The sequence below is a fragment of the Passer montanus genome, unplaced genomic scaffold, assembly GCF_014805655.1.
Source record: "Passer montanus isolate IOZ18808 unplaced genomic scaffold, ASM1480565v1 scaffold14, whole genome shotgun sequence".
Taxonomy (NCBI): Eukaryota; Metazoa; Chordata; class Aves; order Passeriformes; family Passeridae; genus Passer; species Passer montanus.
The window spans coordinates 3,121,066-3,136,725 of NW_024360941.1; the positions used below are offsets into that span (position 1 = coordinate 3,121,066).

Genomic DNA, 15,660 nt, shown 5'->3' on the forward strand with positions numbered 1-15,660 from the left:
GGCCGGGCGCAGCGCGCCCACGCTCGGCTGGCACTGCCCGTGCCGGGGGGAGAGCGGGGAGCCGCGGCCGGCGTCCCCAGGGCGCTGAGGCGTGCTCGCCTTTGCCCCGCTGCCCTCCCTGCCGCCCGTGCCCGGTCCCGGCGAACCGGAGGTCCCGCAGCGGCGCGGGCTGCAGCTCGGTGTCCTGCCGGCCGCTCCCGCCCTGCGCCCCGCTCCCCCCAGGCGTTCTCCCGGCCCTCCTGGGAAAAAGACATAAGGGACACTGCATCTGGAGATTAGCTGTCAGCGGGAGCAGTTTCCCTCCGTTGGCGACCTTGTTTTATTCCCCGATTCAGCTACCCCGTTCGGTGGTGCTGAAGAGGGGCGGCTTGACACAGAGGCTGGGATAGGTGGTGCAAGAGCTCAATGCAAGCAGCTTTCAGTGGCATGTGGGAGGGTAGGAGGATATGGCATCCATAGCTGAAGGCAAAATAGATCAGAGCATGTAATCAGCCACAGTAATGCTAAATTGTTAATCTTTGCAAAGTGCTTGGATAGTTCTTGCTTTCTTAGATAATGGGGGGTTGTAGCAACCAGAACCCCACGTGGTCAGTACTTGAAGATGATGTTGCTTGGACTGTTGATGAAGTAAGTGTAGCAGTTACATGGCATTCTGCAAAAATGTAACAGTATGTTTCTCAAATCTGTGAAATTAACAAAACCCTGAAAACACGTTTTGCAAAGCACCAGATTTTTTCTACTAGCAGTAGAAACGAGCAGAGTCACCTTGTCTTTGAGAAACTAAAGGTTACATATTTTTCTCCAAGACCATCAAATGCTTTTGGCCAGCATTTGTGTGCATATACTAGCCTTGCTCTTTTCTTTCATGGAGAACTTTTACAATACTCAGATGCTATGTGTCTGCTGTAGACTGCAGTGGTGGACTTTGAGGCTTCCAGCAGAAGGGAGATGGATGCCGTCCATGTGTCGGATTATCCTTTGTCTGAACATTGTCCCATGCTTCAACATTCAAGCAGTTCGAAGAGCTCCAAATTAAGACATGAAAATGTACTTGTTCTATGATCGCCTCAGTTACCACTGATGATGTAGTCAAGTTGTCTTGTGCATTGGATTTAATTGACTAATGAAACATGTGCTAAAAATATGTACAGTATCCCCTCGATTGCCTTTCCAGAAGGGTTTGATTGGAGAACAAGGAGTTCCAGAGACACATATTTGGCTTACAAGAAGTAGAATTTAGGAGCTGATTGCAGAGCATTGCATGCAAAATGGTTGAGAAGAATCCATCTCTTTTTGTCCCCTCTATGCTTGTTCTCTTTTGAAATAGTGAACATTCTGCAAAAACATTGTTTTGTTAAGTTGTTTTTTTTGGGGTGGGGGTGTTGTTTTTTGGGGTTTTTTTTTTGGGGGTGGGGGTGTTGTTTTTTGGGGTTTGGTTTTTTGGTTGTTTTTTTTTTAATTTCTGGAACAGTGTTCAAAGAACACTGTGCCCCAAACCAGCACTATGAAACAATGCAGGTGTAAAAGAAGGTCACAAAAATGTAGGATAATATGAATCTGAGAATGCTTCAGTATTTACCTGGCTGTTTCACTCCAGCAAGACAACTGTTCTGCACAGAAATATACAGGCTTATACCATAATAAAAATTGTGACCATTTCCTGCACCAAACTGGCCACCGAAATATTTTGGCTCTTGATTTAAATCCCTGAGCCAGCCGTGGCTCAGGCTGCAGAAGCTCTGGCTGGTGTGGCAGAGGTGGGGTGCAGCCCTGCCCGCTGGTCCCGACCTGGCACCTGCAGGTGGCAGCTGGCAGCCCCTGGGGTCCCCTGTGCCATCCCACTGGGGTTCAGCCTGCCTCCCTCCCACCCCCGGTAGCTTCAGAGCAACAGCACACTACTCCATCTGCTTTAAAAACAAACAAGCAAACAAAAAGCCTCCTGCAAAAATATGTAAAACTCTTCCAACTAATTTTCGGTGCTTGCTTGGAGTGTGTTGAAGGAGCAAATGGTTTTTAGATGTACCAGTGTTGCTGGTACTACTTTGAAATTAGGTTCCTAAACTTCACGTACCCCTGAGTAATGTTCCAAGCAGTGATGCTACTCAGTCATTTAAAGGTGGGCAAAAAATGGGTGTAGAAGTGTAGTGGAGTAGGTAGCCTTAACCCATGTAATGACTTGCACTTCAGTGGGAATTTCACCTCGACACCAAGAGATCGTGTCATGACGTGTCGCATGACAGCAAATTGGGCCCAATTCTACAGACTTTGACTAAGGTGGACAGGCCACTTTCATGTTACATGGGAAAGAAACACAACTCAATTACATTCAAAAAGCAGCCATAAAAATAGTCCCTTTAGTTTGTTGGACTGCTGTGTTGACAGGTCAGTGGGAGTAGCTGTTGGAATCTAATTGCAGTTTGACACTCAGTTAAGTCAGCATCACTAGGAAGCCTGGTGGTTTAGGTTGAGAGGTGGTGCGTGTTTTTTTCAGAGCACAATTAAGAGCAGTGTTTTCTGCCATGACTGCAGTTGTAGCTTTCAAGAGAAGTGGGCTGGGCTTAGCACTGGATGAGAATTCTTGGTTCATTCTAACAGAACCTCCTTGGTTCTGTTTGTTTGGTTTAACAAACCAAACAAACTGGAGCAAAGGTAAGGCATGGGAGGCGATTCACAGGGCAGAATGGAACATATCCAATCCACTGGAACATATCCAGGCCACTGGACTTCATTGTCCTTCAGCACGGTGTAATTGAGTCTAGTCTAATTGAAGGAGTGTTGACCATTGGTGATAGCAGATTTTTTGAAAGTTTAATTCTGTCAAAACAAGTAAGAAGGAAAGTGATGAAGATTAAATCCTTTCCTCTTAAATCTGCCTACCTACAACTTCAGGGCTAGTTGTATTGTGTTCTCACGTATTTTAGAATTAAGAGGATGTTGGAGTCACTTAAAGAGGGGTTCCTATAGAGTACTATAAAACTGCCATAATGATAACAAGTTTTTTGTATGGTAGTTTGAGCACAGAGGTTATATATGTACAATCTTGGATGTTTAATCCTGCTGGCTCAAGAGTCAGTGTTGAGCTTTGCTGTTTTAAATCAAGTCTTACAGCTCTGCAGGGATCACTGCACCATGACATTGTGACAAGGGGATGCTGATTCATGCATAAACCTTAGATCCTTTCATTATATCTTCAACCAGCAGCTTTGAAAACCTATGAATATCTGGCATGTTGCAACTTGAGAGTCATGGCAAAGGTTTCCTCAACCATTTTGGAATATAATGCTATAGCTTTCATTCTTAAAGAAATAGCATATGCTGGCAAAATGCTTAAAGCATAAGCAAAAATAAATATCCTTTAATGGGAAGGATGGAAAAAATTTAGACGTGTTTATTTGAATTAAAATTACTGTGGACCAAGCCTAAACGTATTTCACAATAAATTATTAGAACTGATTTTAAGGAAAGGAGGAATTTATTAGCTGCTTGTGTTTCAGTTCATTTGTATTCTTGGTCCTTCTCATTTCCTTTTCACTATAAGACATTTCTCAGGCTCAGTGAGCAGATGTGAAATAGGTTCTGTGCCTCCTTGTAATTAAAATGGTGAGGATCAGATGAGTTCTGCAGTAAAATGATACAATAAAACTAGGATGTAGCCTCCTGTGATTTTTCTTCTTTCAAAACATTTCTCCTCTCGAAATTGATCTCTGTAGCAAACTTTAAACATTCTTCTACTCCCAAGAGTTCTTCATAAAGAAACCTGGGGTATTTATTGTGTGACAGAGCTGTCCCTGCTGTGCATCTTTGTGCCTGGCTCACAGACCATTTTCACACAGCCGTGATCCAGAGTGTGGGCAGGTACAAACCCAACCGTTTTCTCCTGCCTGCTTGACTTTCCAAATTCTTATTATATGATTATGGAAATAATTTTGTCCATAATATCTGAAAAAATTTACCATGCAGTTTGGAATACAGTACAAATATATATTTTACTCCTACAAATCTGAAAGTGAGTTATGTTTAATAGTAGTTTGTGAGTAGGTTGGCAATCAAGCCTTAAATATGCCAATCAAGCTTACAAATAAACCAATATCATCAGTCAATCTCTTCAATGCATGTGTTTATATGTAATTTTATTCATATATAATATATGAAAATGTATTAATTTTTTTTTTCTGTTTATGCTAATGAAAGTTTTAATTTACACTTACTTTGATAGGTGTGATTGACTGCACATAGTTGGGGATGTACTTAACTCCTTGTGTACATAACACTTCCTTTACTATCCTGTATGTGTTATGCACCCAAACCAAGCACCACTGCACTGAGTGATGCTGTTACTGCTGGTTTCATTAGTTTTTTTGTTCAAGCTTCTCATTATTAAAATAATTTTGAGAATTAAGGCATATTTAAGATAAATAATTCCTTTTGAACACTCAGTAATTACTAGGAGAGTATATAATGTCTGGAATATATTAGTTTGAAAATTCATTAAACAGGTATAGATTATTCTATTATCATTATTTTGAAAATTCAAATGACATAATTTATCAGGCATCTTCTGTGAAAACATGATTAAATTATTAAAAACTTAAGGAAAATGTAATTTTAAATTATTAATTGAAATTAAATGATAGGACTAATTTTCAGGAAACTAAAAAGAGGACTGAACCCACAGTAAACATAAACATATATATGTACATATAAAGATAGATATGCATGTGTGTATACACACATGTACATGTAAGGGTACACAAATATATATTTAAAAGAGGGAAGAGCAGTTTGTTTTGGATGTCAGATAAATCAAAAGCAGGACATGAGGTTAACTCTACAATCCATTTTCTGAAGAGGATTATCTGAGAACAGTTACTAGTAAGCTAATTTATCTCTTTAAGTCATGTGCCTGTGAGCCAGGTGTGTGAATTAAAAATTCTGTATATCGAAGGCTCATGCCCATATTCTGGAAACAATGTTACAACAGCTCAAACCAAGGAATGTCAGGTCAGACTGAAAGTAACATTGAAAACATACCCAAATAGGTAAAAAATGCTGTTGCATAGATCAAACTCTCTCTATATGTATATGTGAATGGGTTTTTTTATCTGACAGTTAACTGAAACTTCTATTTCTGAAATGAACAAGAGATATGTACCATTATTTTTTAACTGATCATTACATTTATCAGAACATGAATACAGTGGCATCTGCTTTTAGAAGACTGTGGACAAGGACTTAATTCCTTTTGCCAAGTAGGTTTCTGAAAAGGTTTAGGGCAGAAGTCTGTATGTTTTTATATAAAATATATAGGTTTGTGGAGCATCATTGTTATTTTTTCTTGAAACATTAATGTTATCCTTTAGTAAGTTTGTAAAAAGAATTTGCATTGGCTACAAATGCATATGGAGTGTAACCTTGTTAAAACTGAAAAAGGAGCTTTTATTTAAATTAGTAAATAATTTCAATAATGAATTTTGTATGGTTAAGCAATAAAGAGTGAACAAAATCATTAGATAAACATAGTGAAGGCATGCTGTGAACCAGCTCAACAGTAAGAAGTGCAAGCAGGTTTTAAATAACTACATGTTGAACAAATTTGTACTCAACCTTCTAAAATCAATAACTGTGCTTAAAATACAGCTGTTGTCTTTAATTTGCATGCACTTACAGAGTGGTATAGATGTCTTTTGAAATACTGTTTGTTTTTTTTTTAATCTATCTGTATAGATACATAGGACCACCACAGAACAATTTTTACTTTTTAATGCAGCACTGCTGTGCCTCCTTGCTTAACAATTATTCCACCACAGATCTTTGTTGGTTTTTTTTAATTGTTTTGCAAAAGGTTCTCAAGTCAGTCAGCTTATGGGGAGTTTAACTTTTCCCCCGCCAAAGTCTCCATTTGGGCAATGAATATACAGAGTTAACATTCCTGTCCTGAACCTGATTTAATGTACAGATACCTAATGCATTTTCTAAAGGCTAGTCACATTATGAAAGTGTGAAAAAAATTAAAAGACAGAGATATTCACAGTGATTCTACAGCAAGATGTGGTTCAGCTCCAGCTATTACTATCTCCCACCACCTTGAGAAACTCGTTCATGTCAAGCAGAAGAACTGAATTTTAGACCTTTGTCTTTAATTTTCAAGTTGAATGCCCTTAGCACTTGTTTTGATGTCAGAATCCCTCACTGTCTCTTACTCTTCCTCATTTTTCATACCTCAATTAATTTTTGTTAAAAAAAACTTATTAATCCTAAATTTTGCCTGATGCAGGAAGGAAAAATTGACTTGGACCTTTTGGAAGCAAGAAGACAATTTCTTGCCTTTAGCTATCATGATAAAGCATAGGGGAAAAGACCCTGTTAGGCAAATTCAGTTATAAAAATTTAAACAATTGCTCAACCAACAAATATTAATGGCCCAGACTTACACACAGCTTTAAACTTTTGAAGCCATTTTAACTGAATAGTTGGAAATTTAATCATATAATTTTATTATATTGAAGGACTAGATGGATTTGAGGGATCAAGAAGATGAGAATATGAGTCACTATATATTATATATTGCAGTATAAGTGGGGTTTTAATTTCACTCACAGCTTTACATCTGCTCCATCTGAAGGTGCTTTCATTTGGTGAGAGTGGAACATGCTGAAATTCTGCAGAGTCGTGACTGAAAAGTCATTCTGTGCTTTTACCCGCTAATAGGATTTGTTGATGTATTCAGCAACCTGATCCAGTGATCTGGAGTCCAGACCAATAAGACCAGGCTATTTTCACCCAACCAAACAAATGCTCAAGCTTCTGTTAATGGTGGTAGAAACATAACCAAATCAAAAAAATTAAATTACTTACTTTTTCTGTATAAATATGGAAAATGGATTTGTTTTTTTGTATATGGAAAGAGAGATTAAACAATTCCTAAAAAGGGCAAAAATGTTTGAGCACCTCTCTGACCTACACAATGTTTTTTGCAAACTTTCTAAGACCCCTTGTTTGGTTGGTTGTTTGATTGGGGTTTCTTACTTATTTTATGCTTTCCTTAAGTTCTTTGTCAGGTTTCAGTATGGAAATCTAATTTAGAAAAATGTTTAGACTGCTTCAACTCAGTTTAAGTATGTAAATAGAACTGCTAAAAGTGGAAGAGTTTGGCCTATGCTTCTGTAGGTGATGGGAAAAAAGCATAATGCTTACTTCTCTCTCTCTTTTTTTTTCATTTGATCTTGGATATTATTATTTAATGCAATCTGTGCAGAAACTTGAAATTTTAATTTTCTCTTAACTCCTTTTTTTACTTGTAGTGAAATGTATTTTATCTTGACTGTGTAAAACCAAGTAGCATACTTCTGCTGTTGAAATAAGGAAGCATCTATGGGGTGCAAATACTGATTTTGTTAGCAAGTGGAACACTTAATATTTCTTGGAGCTTATCTCCTTACTTCTATTTCAATATGACCAAACCAGAATATATTCTTCAAGGTGCCCATTTTTGGAGGACACTTCTAATTCACCTGCAGTTAAAATTCCTGAAGACCTTGTTTGTGATATTCATGCTGTCTTGTGTAACCTCAAGGGGCAGCTCCAAAAAATGGGAGTGTCAAAAGTTCTGTGGCACATCTGGCAGCCTATGAAGGCCCTTCAGGTACTCCAGTGTTTGAAATGGTGCTTGGAACATGTACTTTGTAACATCAGTAATTTCCTCAGTTTCATAAGAAAAGAGCAAGTTTGTAAACACCCAAATAGCTTTTAGGACCTCTGACATTTTTGTATGTACTGTTGCAATTAGTTGGTTTTTGTAGAGGAAAACGCAGATCATATTAAGTCATGGCTTTGACATTCCAAATAAACACAGATTCAAGGATTGTATGTGCCTGTTCCAACACACTGAAGGACCTCTAGCATTATTCCATCCAGTTTTGTTCTTCTGGGTATGCAAAAAAGATTACTTCAAGATTTTTGTTTGCCTTTCTGTATGGAAGTGTTTCCAGCTTCCTGCTGAGCCCGAGTGCAGTGGTTCTGTCATTGTTGTAACTCCTAGCATTACTTTTGATTTTCTTTTTATTTACTTTGTATTTTACACAGACTCCTGATTTCCTGTGCCGATGTTTCTGGCTTTATCTTGTATTGCAGGAACTTGCAGTGTTAGATTTTTGCAATATTTCATTGTTACATGACATCTTGAGGTGTGTGTGTTGGGATACATAGGAGCCATTTTAAAAACTAAGTATCAACTGCCTTAAAAAACAAACATGTTAGGAAAAATGTTCACTTGGCCTGTTCCTCTCTTCATATTGGTGATAAATTCAACAATTCATTCTGAAGTTTTTTTTTATTTCTTCTTTCGTTTGTTCGGTAGGTTTTTTCCTTCTTCTGTCCTCATAGTGCTTAAAACAATTGTCCAAAGCTAGTGTTGTTACTACTGGATTATTAAAAAGACTGAAGATAATTGTGCTAATTATTTAACTGTGACACATGGGTGCTTTCAAGGCAAGATATTTGTACTTTTAAATTTACCTTATTTGGTAAATGTCCTTTGAAACTTCTCAAGGAAGCTAGCAATGTTCAGATGGTTAACTTAGTCATATCACTACAGATTGCTTGGCAGCTTCTGTTTTATGCACTGCAATTGAACTGTATTTGCTTTTGATCTAACTTTTTTCCCCTTCAAGAAAAATTCTGCCTTATTATTCTTCAGAGTTATTTTTTCCTTCTTTCTTTTTTTCCAACTAGCTAAATGTACCAAAAGTAGCTTTTTCAGGAACCCTAGTTCCTCTCATTAAGGTTGTCTTCTGATTTCAGGGTTTGATTTTAAGAGCTCCTTACTCAGTGACTGATTCTACTTAGGATACAGATCCACTGGGTGAGAGATGTAAAGTGGGTTTTTTATTTGTTTTTCTGAATGCTTGAAGTTGTAGAACTCAAGACATCTCATCTTGTTACAAAGCAGTTTTTTAACTGTGTATGACAGACCAAAGGAGAAGCTGTAATTTTACAGGCCAGGAAGAGGTGTGCCTCACCATTTGATATGCTGGAGGAGAGTTTTGACCAAAAAAACTCATACTGTTCAGATTTGTCCTATACATCCTCCCAGACTTTTAAGACAGGGCAGATGTGCTCATTTCAATTTATGTTCCTTCTGGGGTTTCTGTTAATTTCTCATTCTGTAATCCTTGCAGGTGTCACATACTTAGTCCTTACTAGCTGTGGTGAATCTCTAGTTCTCTTCCATACAGTGCCAGGGCTGACCAGTTTTCCAAGTGGTTTGGAAACTGTGGTGTATAAAACTGTCATGTTACACCTGTCAAAGTGGGAACATTCAAGAGTGCAGGTATAGCTGAAAGATGGAAGCTTGTGTCACCCAGTCTCAGGGGTGTGAATCAGTTGCCTCTCAGTGACATTGGCAATAGCAACCTAATGGAACAGACATCAAGTCAGCCTAAGTGACAGAAAGCTCCTGTTTAGAAGCTTCCAATTGGAAGGGTCAAAGTTGAATCTGCTACTCTTTCCTCTGCGGTAGCCAACTGCAGCTCTGGGGCAAAGGATGTGGGATTACTGAGCAGAAGCTGCTTTTTGAGCTATAATGGGTTGAAGCACTCTGGTTGTAATGGTGCTTTGGGTGCTGTACTATCTTCCACCTTTCAGTTGGAGCAGTCCAAGGGTGGAAAAACAATTGAGAGAGTCTGGGAACTCTAGGAGTGGCAGAGAAGAGGAGCCAACTTTTTGCCTTAGCTTTGGAACAAGTTTGGGCCAGGTTTAGGAGGGTATTTTTAAATGCCTGAAAAGACAAGCAGTTATACAGTCAGGTCTCCTTTCCTCTGGGATGTACTAACCTTAGGTTTCTCATTAGATTGAAGTGCTTCATCTTAATTTGCACTAGTAGACCTGTGGTTTTGAACCTGATATTGTACCAAAAAATATGGGTTGTTTCCTCCCTTAGGAGGAATTGCAATGTAATATTTTTTAATTAGTTCTGTATTATGCTGGTGGTACAGTTGGTGAGATCTGCTGGATATTTTAGGCAGCTGTTTAAGGCTGTTTTTTAAGTTTTGCTGGCTGTGTTCCACATGGTACTTGCTATTCCCATGGATCTAGTCACTTGTTTCTAGATTACATTCAAGGTAGGGAGTTAAATCTCTAGAGGTCTGCATATGTTTAGTTCTGGCTACGTGGGTAAAGATTTCTTCTTGTTTAGCTGTCAGGACAGCTACATTTATGGACACTTAAGATAACAAGCACTAGATGTAAAGATTAGAAACCTGTTGACAGGATGTTTTCTATGATGGGTGCTGAACTTTCAATATGCTTTTCATGATGTTTCAGACAGTCTGTTTTATCCAAAGTATTTGCTGAAGGAGCTTGTCAGAAAATGAGAAAATGAATTGTTTTTTTGAATTTTATTTTCTTTTTGGACATCAGGTAAAATAAGATTACCTTGCTTTTTCCTGTATAATCTTCACGCAGGGAATCATTAACTCATATCATGGCTCATTTCTCTGAAAGAGGAAGTGGGAGATAGCAGTAAAGTACTTGGATTTTTTTGCCCTCCCCTTTTCTGGATTACTGAGCACAAAGAATGGAAGTTCAATTTAGGGTTCAGTTTATAAGAAAAATATGTTCTCATTGCCCTTTAGAGGCACATATATAGGCATAGTATATATATGAAATATATATATATATATATTATATTTCAGTATAATGTATGCTATGCCCATTTTTCATTTCCTGTAAAAACAGGAAGGAACATTTCAAGGAAAAACGTGCTTACAAACAAAACAGTCTTGTCAAGGTCTGAATTATTAATACATAGGATGAAAAGTGAGTGATTTAAACCTGTAAGTCTGAATAAGAGCATGAATAACTGTAGTGCTGTGCTGTTAAATAGCAAACGAGGGTGTCAAAAGATAAATGAAGAGAACAGCCTTGTTCTGGTGTGCCCATGCCTTTTTACAGGCAATGAAATAACAAGGATCACAAAATATTATGCAGCCCTCAGGAACAAGTTTACTACATTTTTCTTCAAAATCTCTATTCAACTGATGTAACTTGCTCTGCCAGCTACTCTAGGGCTGAGTCCTGAAAGGTCCAGTGTACCTGAGCATGCCAGCAGTAGTTATCTGTGATTCACAGGACTTGTGTAGCCTTGCCCTGCATCTGACTGTGGTTCAGCCCATTTGTTGCTCACCCAGGTAAGTACGAAAAACATAATACATAGAAAATATTTGGCATTTTAAATTAAGAATAAATATTATACAGAGTTCACACAGGGCTGAATTAAACAGTGAGTTTTCTGTGACTAAATTACTACAGCTGATATCAGGTAGAGGCTGTGGTTCTAAATCTGTGGTGATCTCACACAACCATTTTGCCTTCTGTGTGTCTGGATTTGCTTCCCACACAGAATGGTGTTTCTGAAGGGACAGTCGGTGCTCTGTCACCCTCCCAAATGATCTCTTGTCCAGACCAGAGGTGCTCTCCAGGGTTCCTGGGTCTGTTGAACACAGGTACTCAAAATTGAATAGAACGCCCAGTCTTTATTAAAAGCATACCATTTGCTTAGGTAGCAGTACTAGCAGCTCTGAATGATTAATTTGGAATACATCAACTTCTTGGCCTTAAGAAACTATGAATAGTAAAAAAATATAGGAATTCTGACCATGTTCCAGATGGAAATTCTGTTGAAGCATTGCTCATTCTTCAAGGCAAATATTCTTCTGCAGATTATTTGAAAACGTGATGTAAGAGAAATATTGTTGAACAGAACAGTCTAGAGTAAAGGTCTACGTATACACCCCTCCCTGCCCCTAAAATTATTCTTCCTGAGATTCATTATCTTTGAATCTTTAGCCATATATCTTCCCTTATAGTGAATGTTATGGAGTTTTTAATTTTTTGAGAAATTAATTTGAATTGCATCTAGTTCTAATTCTTGGTAAGCTGTAATTACATTTTTAAAGGAATAATTTCAATTAAATCATCAGCATTATGGTTGAGTTTTCTGATAAAATGGCAGGTAGCAGGTAGAGATTCCTCTAAAATATCGCCTTGATGGTATTTCTTTCAAGCTTTTACATTATTTTTACCAACTTTTTAAAGCAAAGTGAAACAAACCAAACCAAAATGTCTCTCTCCAGGAAATGTGTAGGTGTATAGCATCCTGGGATGATGATAGTCTACCACATTTTAAGATTCAATCAACACAAAGAGCACAGAGTGGCTTTTTTGTTCACCCTTTGTGCATGGTCTAAAAAATGTGCACAAGAATGATTTTTTTTCAGTGAAAATTGAAGCTCATAATGTAGTGGTTTGTTTGTTCTTTAATTTCTAATTTCACGTTTTGAAACTTGGGAAGGTAGTCATTTAGCCGAAGTTTAACCTATAGTAATTTTGTGACTGAAAACCAGTTTGTAACAAAGAAGAGAGAGAAGAGAATTCTTTTTCTTGCTACCATGACCTTGGACTTCCTTCTTGTAGGCAGAAGTTGCAGGTGGTTGCGTTAAAAGTAGGGAGTTGTGTCCATTTAAAAAAATTAATAAATATGATGTATATTGTGAAGGGGTTGAGGATATTTATTGTAACTCCTGATGTTATGTTTTTTGAGTCCTTCAAAATAGAAGTTATTTTTAAAAATGTAAGAAGAAACAAACAATTCAGCTTGAAAATTTGTGAAGCCATTTTTCAATGGCATATAAAAATATTTGTTATAAAGGGATAGGTTGTGGTGATTATCTGCTTAGCATGAATTATTTCAGCTTTAAATAAACTTTGAGTATTTATTTTGCAACTCACAAGTAGTCTTCTCTGACTTCTGCTCATGCCCTATGACTTGCTGTCATCTTTTATCCTTAGTTACCAGCTGTACCAGCACTCCAGGTTTGGATCTGTGCCAGTTAACCACAGACAATGCCCAGGTGTGGTTTAGGAAAAGTAGAGTCCAAGGCCTGTTTGCAGCAGGCAATTGGATTGCCTTCACCCCATGTTTCTAGGGGAAGGGTGACTGGCTGTTTGAATAGGAGTTTCCCAGCACATGGGGAATGCATAGGGGCTCATCTTGTTTGCTGCATCACTCTTGTATTCACTGTTTTGGGACATCAGGGACTTGCCTGGCATATTGTAGGTGACTTTCAATCTGCCTTTCTGCTTTATGTCCTGCTCCTGTGATTTTGCAGATCCCCCCAGAAGAACAGATGATCTGTCAGAAGTCCATCACAGGCTGGAGTGAATGGGGCATGCGTTAGGAATGTATCAGTTTGAAATTCTTCTTTGCATAGGAGAACCAGAGGGGAAAGCCTTGTTAGCATGACAGAATTAAGGACAGGCTTGAGGTCGCACCAGTGTTCCAGATTTCCTGTCTTACACTCCAGGAATTATGACTACAGAGGGCTGTCAGAAGTGTCTTTTTTACCATTCTCCTTGTATGATTTAGCCTTTGCTCTGGAATATTTGATAATATGAACCAATATGCTTCTACATGCGTGCTTCCTTGTATGACTTAGCCTTTGCTCTGGAATATTTGATAATATGAACCAATATTGAACCAACCTGCATGTATTTGGTACTGCAAAAGATGACAAATTTTGTGCAAAAGAATATACAAAACACAAAGCAAATATTACTGACTTTCTTTAAATTTAGCTTAATAGAAGGAAATCTCCAGAGGAAGGTGTAACATTGCTTTCCAGTAATATACTAAAATCTTTTACTCTGGTTGCAGTGGTCTGTGGTTTCATGTTACATTAATTCTCAGGTTTTCTAGTTTGTGAAAATTTTGAATAAAATGAAGAAGAAAAAAAAATGCAGTTGCTGGGCTATCAAGAAAATTCCATGCACTTTTCTGACAAAATATTCTGAATGTACTGTGGTGTATCCTTCAGGGAAAGTGGGTGCAGTTTTTGCTATGCTTTTCTGGAATTCTTATTAATATTAACTTCTAGCAATGCATTAGAGTGGCATTACAAACCCCAGAGCCTGTTTCAGATGCTCATGCTGCCAAGTTCAATCCATGTGTAAGTTAGAGACATGATATTTTTTCTAGGAGAAAAATACATTGCTATTTTAGGAGCACTCTTGTGTTGTTTGCTTTGCTGTGTTTTTCACCTCATGAAGCATTAAAAGAAGTGAAATGTTTGATATAAGAAATTGATTGGTTTACTGGGTCTAATTTAGCCCTGAATGTGAACAGTAGTGTTTGCATTATTCTGGAGTTCTAACTGTCCCAGGGGTGTGTAATTCTAGCTGGGAATTTGATATTTCCCCTCAAGAAGGAACATAAATTGGACTGAAGAGTGACTTTTTGTACGAAGCTCCAGTTTGAGGGCTTTCTGGTATCAGTCCTTCATTTACAGTAGTGTTTGGTAGGTTTCAAAAGGCCTTGCAATACTTAGAAGACTGACCCTTTTTTCAAGGGTTCCATTAGGCTTTAAAAATGAACTGATTTTTGAAATGGTCTTGTCTTCAAGCTTCAGTGATTTTTGAGGGATTATTTTGTGGTCTTATTTTCTGTGTGCTTTTTTTGGGGTATTTTTTTTCCATTAAATTGTTCCTTTTAAATTATTTTCTGAAATATTTAGTTCCCATTATGCTCAAGTTGAACAGAATATTTATGCTCTGGAGTAAATGGTTTAAATATTAATCCTTAGGGAAGACAATGGAGAGGGAAATGCCTCTGCCACTCAATTTCCAGCATAGCATGAAGCAGTCACTTGCAAAGGTGAAGATCCTGACTTCAAATGCAAGCTGCTATCAGTCAGATGTAAGTTGTGTATAATCATCTTCTATAAATCCCACCGTTGCAACACATGCCATTGTAAGTCAGTGTACAGAAGGCTTGCAATCTGATTGTGAATCAGTGTTTTTTCTCAAGCCCTGCTATCCATTTCAGATATCTTAATTTTCCTCAAGGGTATCATACTCTCATGCCAAAGGGAGTGTTGAAGATGGTGATAGAGAGTAACAGTTCTTGTAATATTGCATTTAGCCTGATGTCTTATCTGTCAGTAGTTTTGGGGGATTTGAACTCCATTGCCTGTTTATAATTTTTTTTTTTTGCATTAGATGCTATAATATGAGATTGCTAAGATGAGGTGATGTTTTTTAGTGTTCCAAAAGCCTGTAAGCAGGTACTGAAAGTGATGGCTGTACATTTGGTAACTGCTGTGATAGAGCCCATCAGCAGCTAAGTAAAAACTATCCCATACTGCAGAGCATCATCTGCATTTATTTGCATTAACTTTGTGTCTGGATGTCCCTGAATGAATTGCAAGGATATTATATCAGGCATTGCACAGCTCTGTAGTAAGTGCCAGTTCTTGGCCCAAAAAGGCCAGAACTGAAGGATATGAGGGAGGCTGAAGAACTTTCTTGCTCTTTCCACATGCAGTGTGAAAGAGGGCTGGAGGGAGATTAAATTATTTACTCAAGGTCACAATGTTGTCTACAGCAGAGCTGGAAATGAGTCTAGATTTCCTAAGGGCTGGTGAGAAAGTAAGAATGCTGTTTGACAGAAAAATTCATTGTTTTGACATTAGTTTCCTTTGTAATGATCAAGGGAAAAAAATCAATCAGAAATTTCTAATGGGTAAGGAAAAAAGACAAAGTTGAAGATTGGGAGAAACATAATAAGATAAAATAGGCAGGAAAAAGGGACAGAAGCATGTTAGAGCA

The 15,660-nt window shown here is 37.9% G+C and overlaps 1 protein-coding gene across 5 annotated transcripts in view; it reads left to right on the forward strand.

The window, feature by feature from the left end:
* The window catches only part of GRIA2 (glutamate ionotropic receptor AMPA type subunit 2), an 87,563-nt gene that overhangs the window by 1,507 nt on the left and 70,396 nt on the right, over positions 1-15,660 (forward strand). The window lies entirely within an intron of this gene.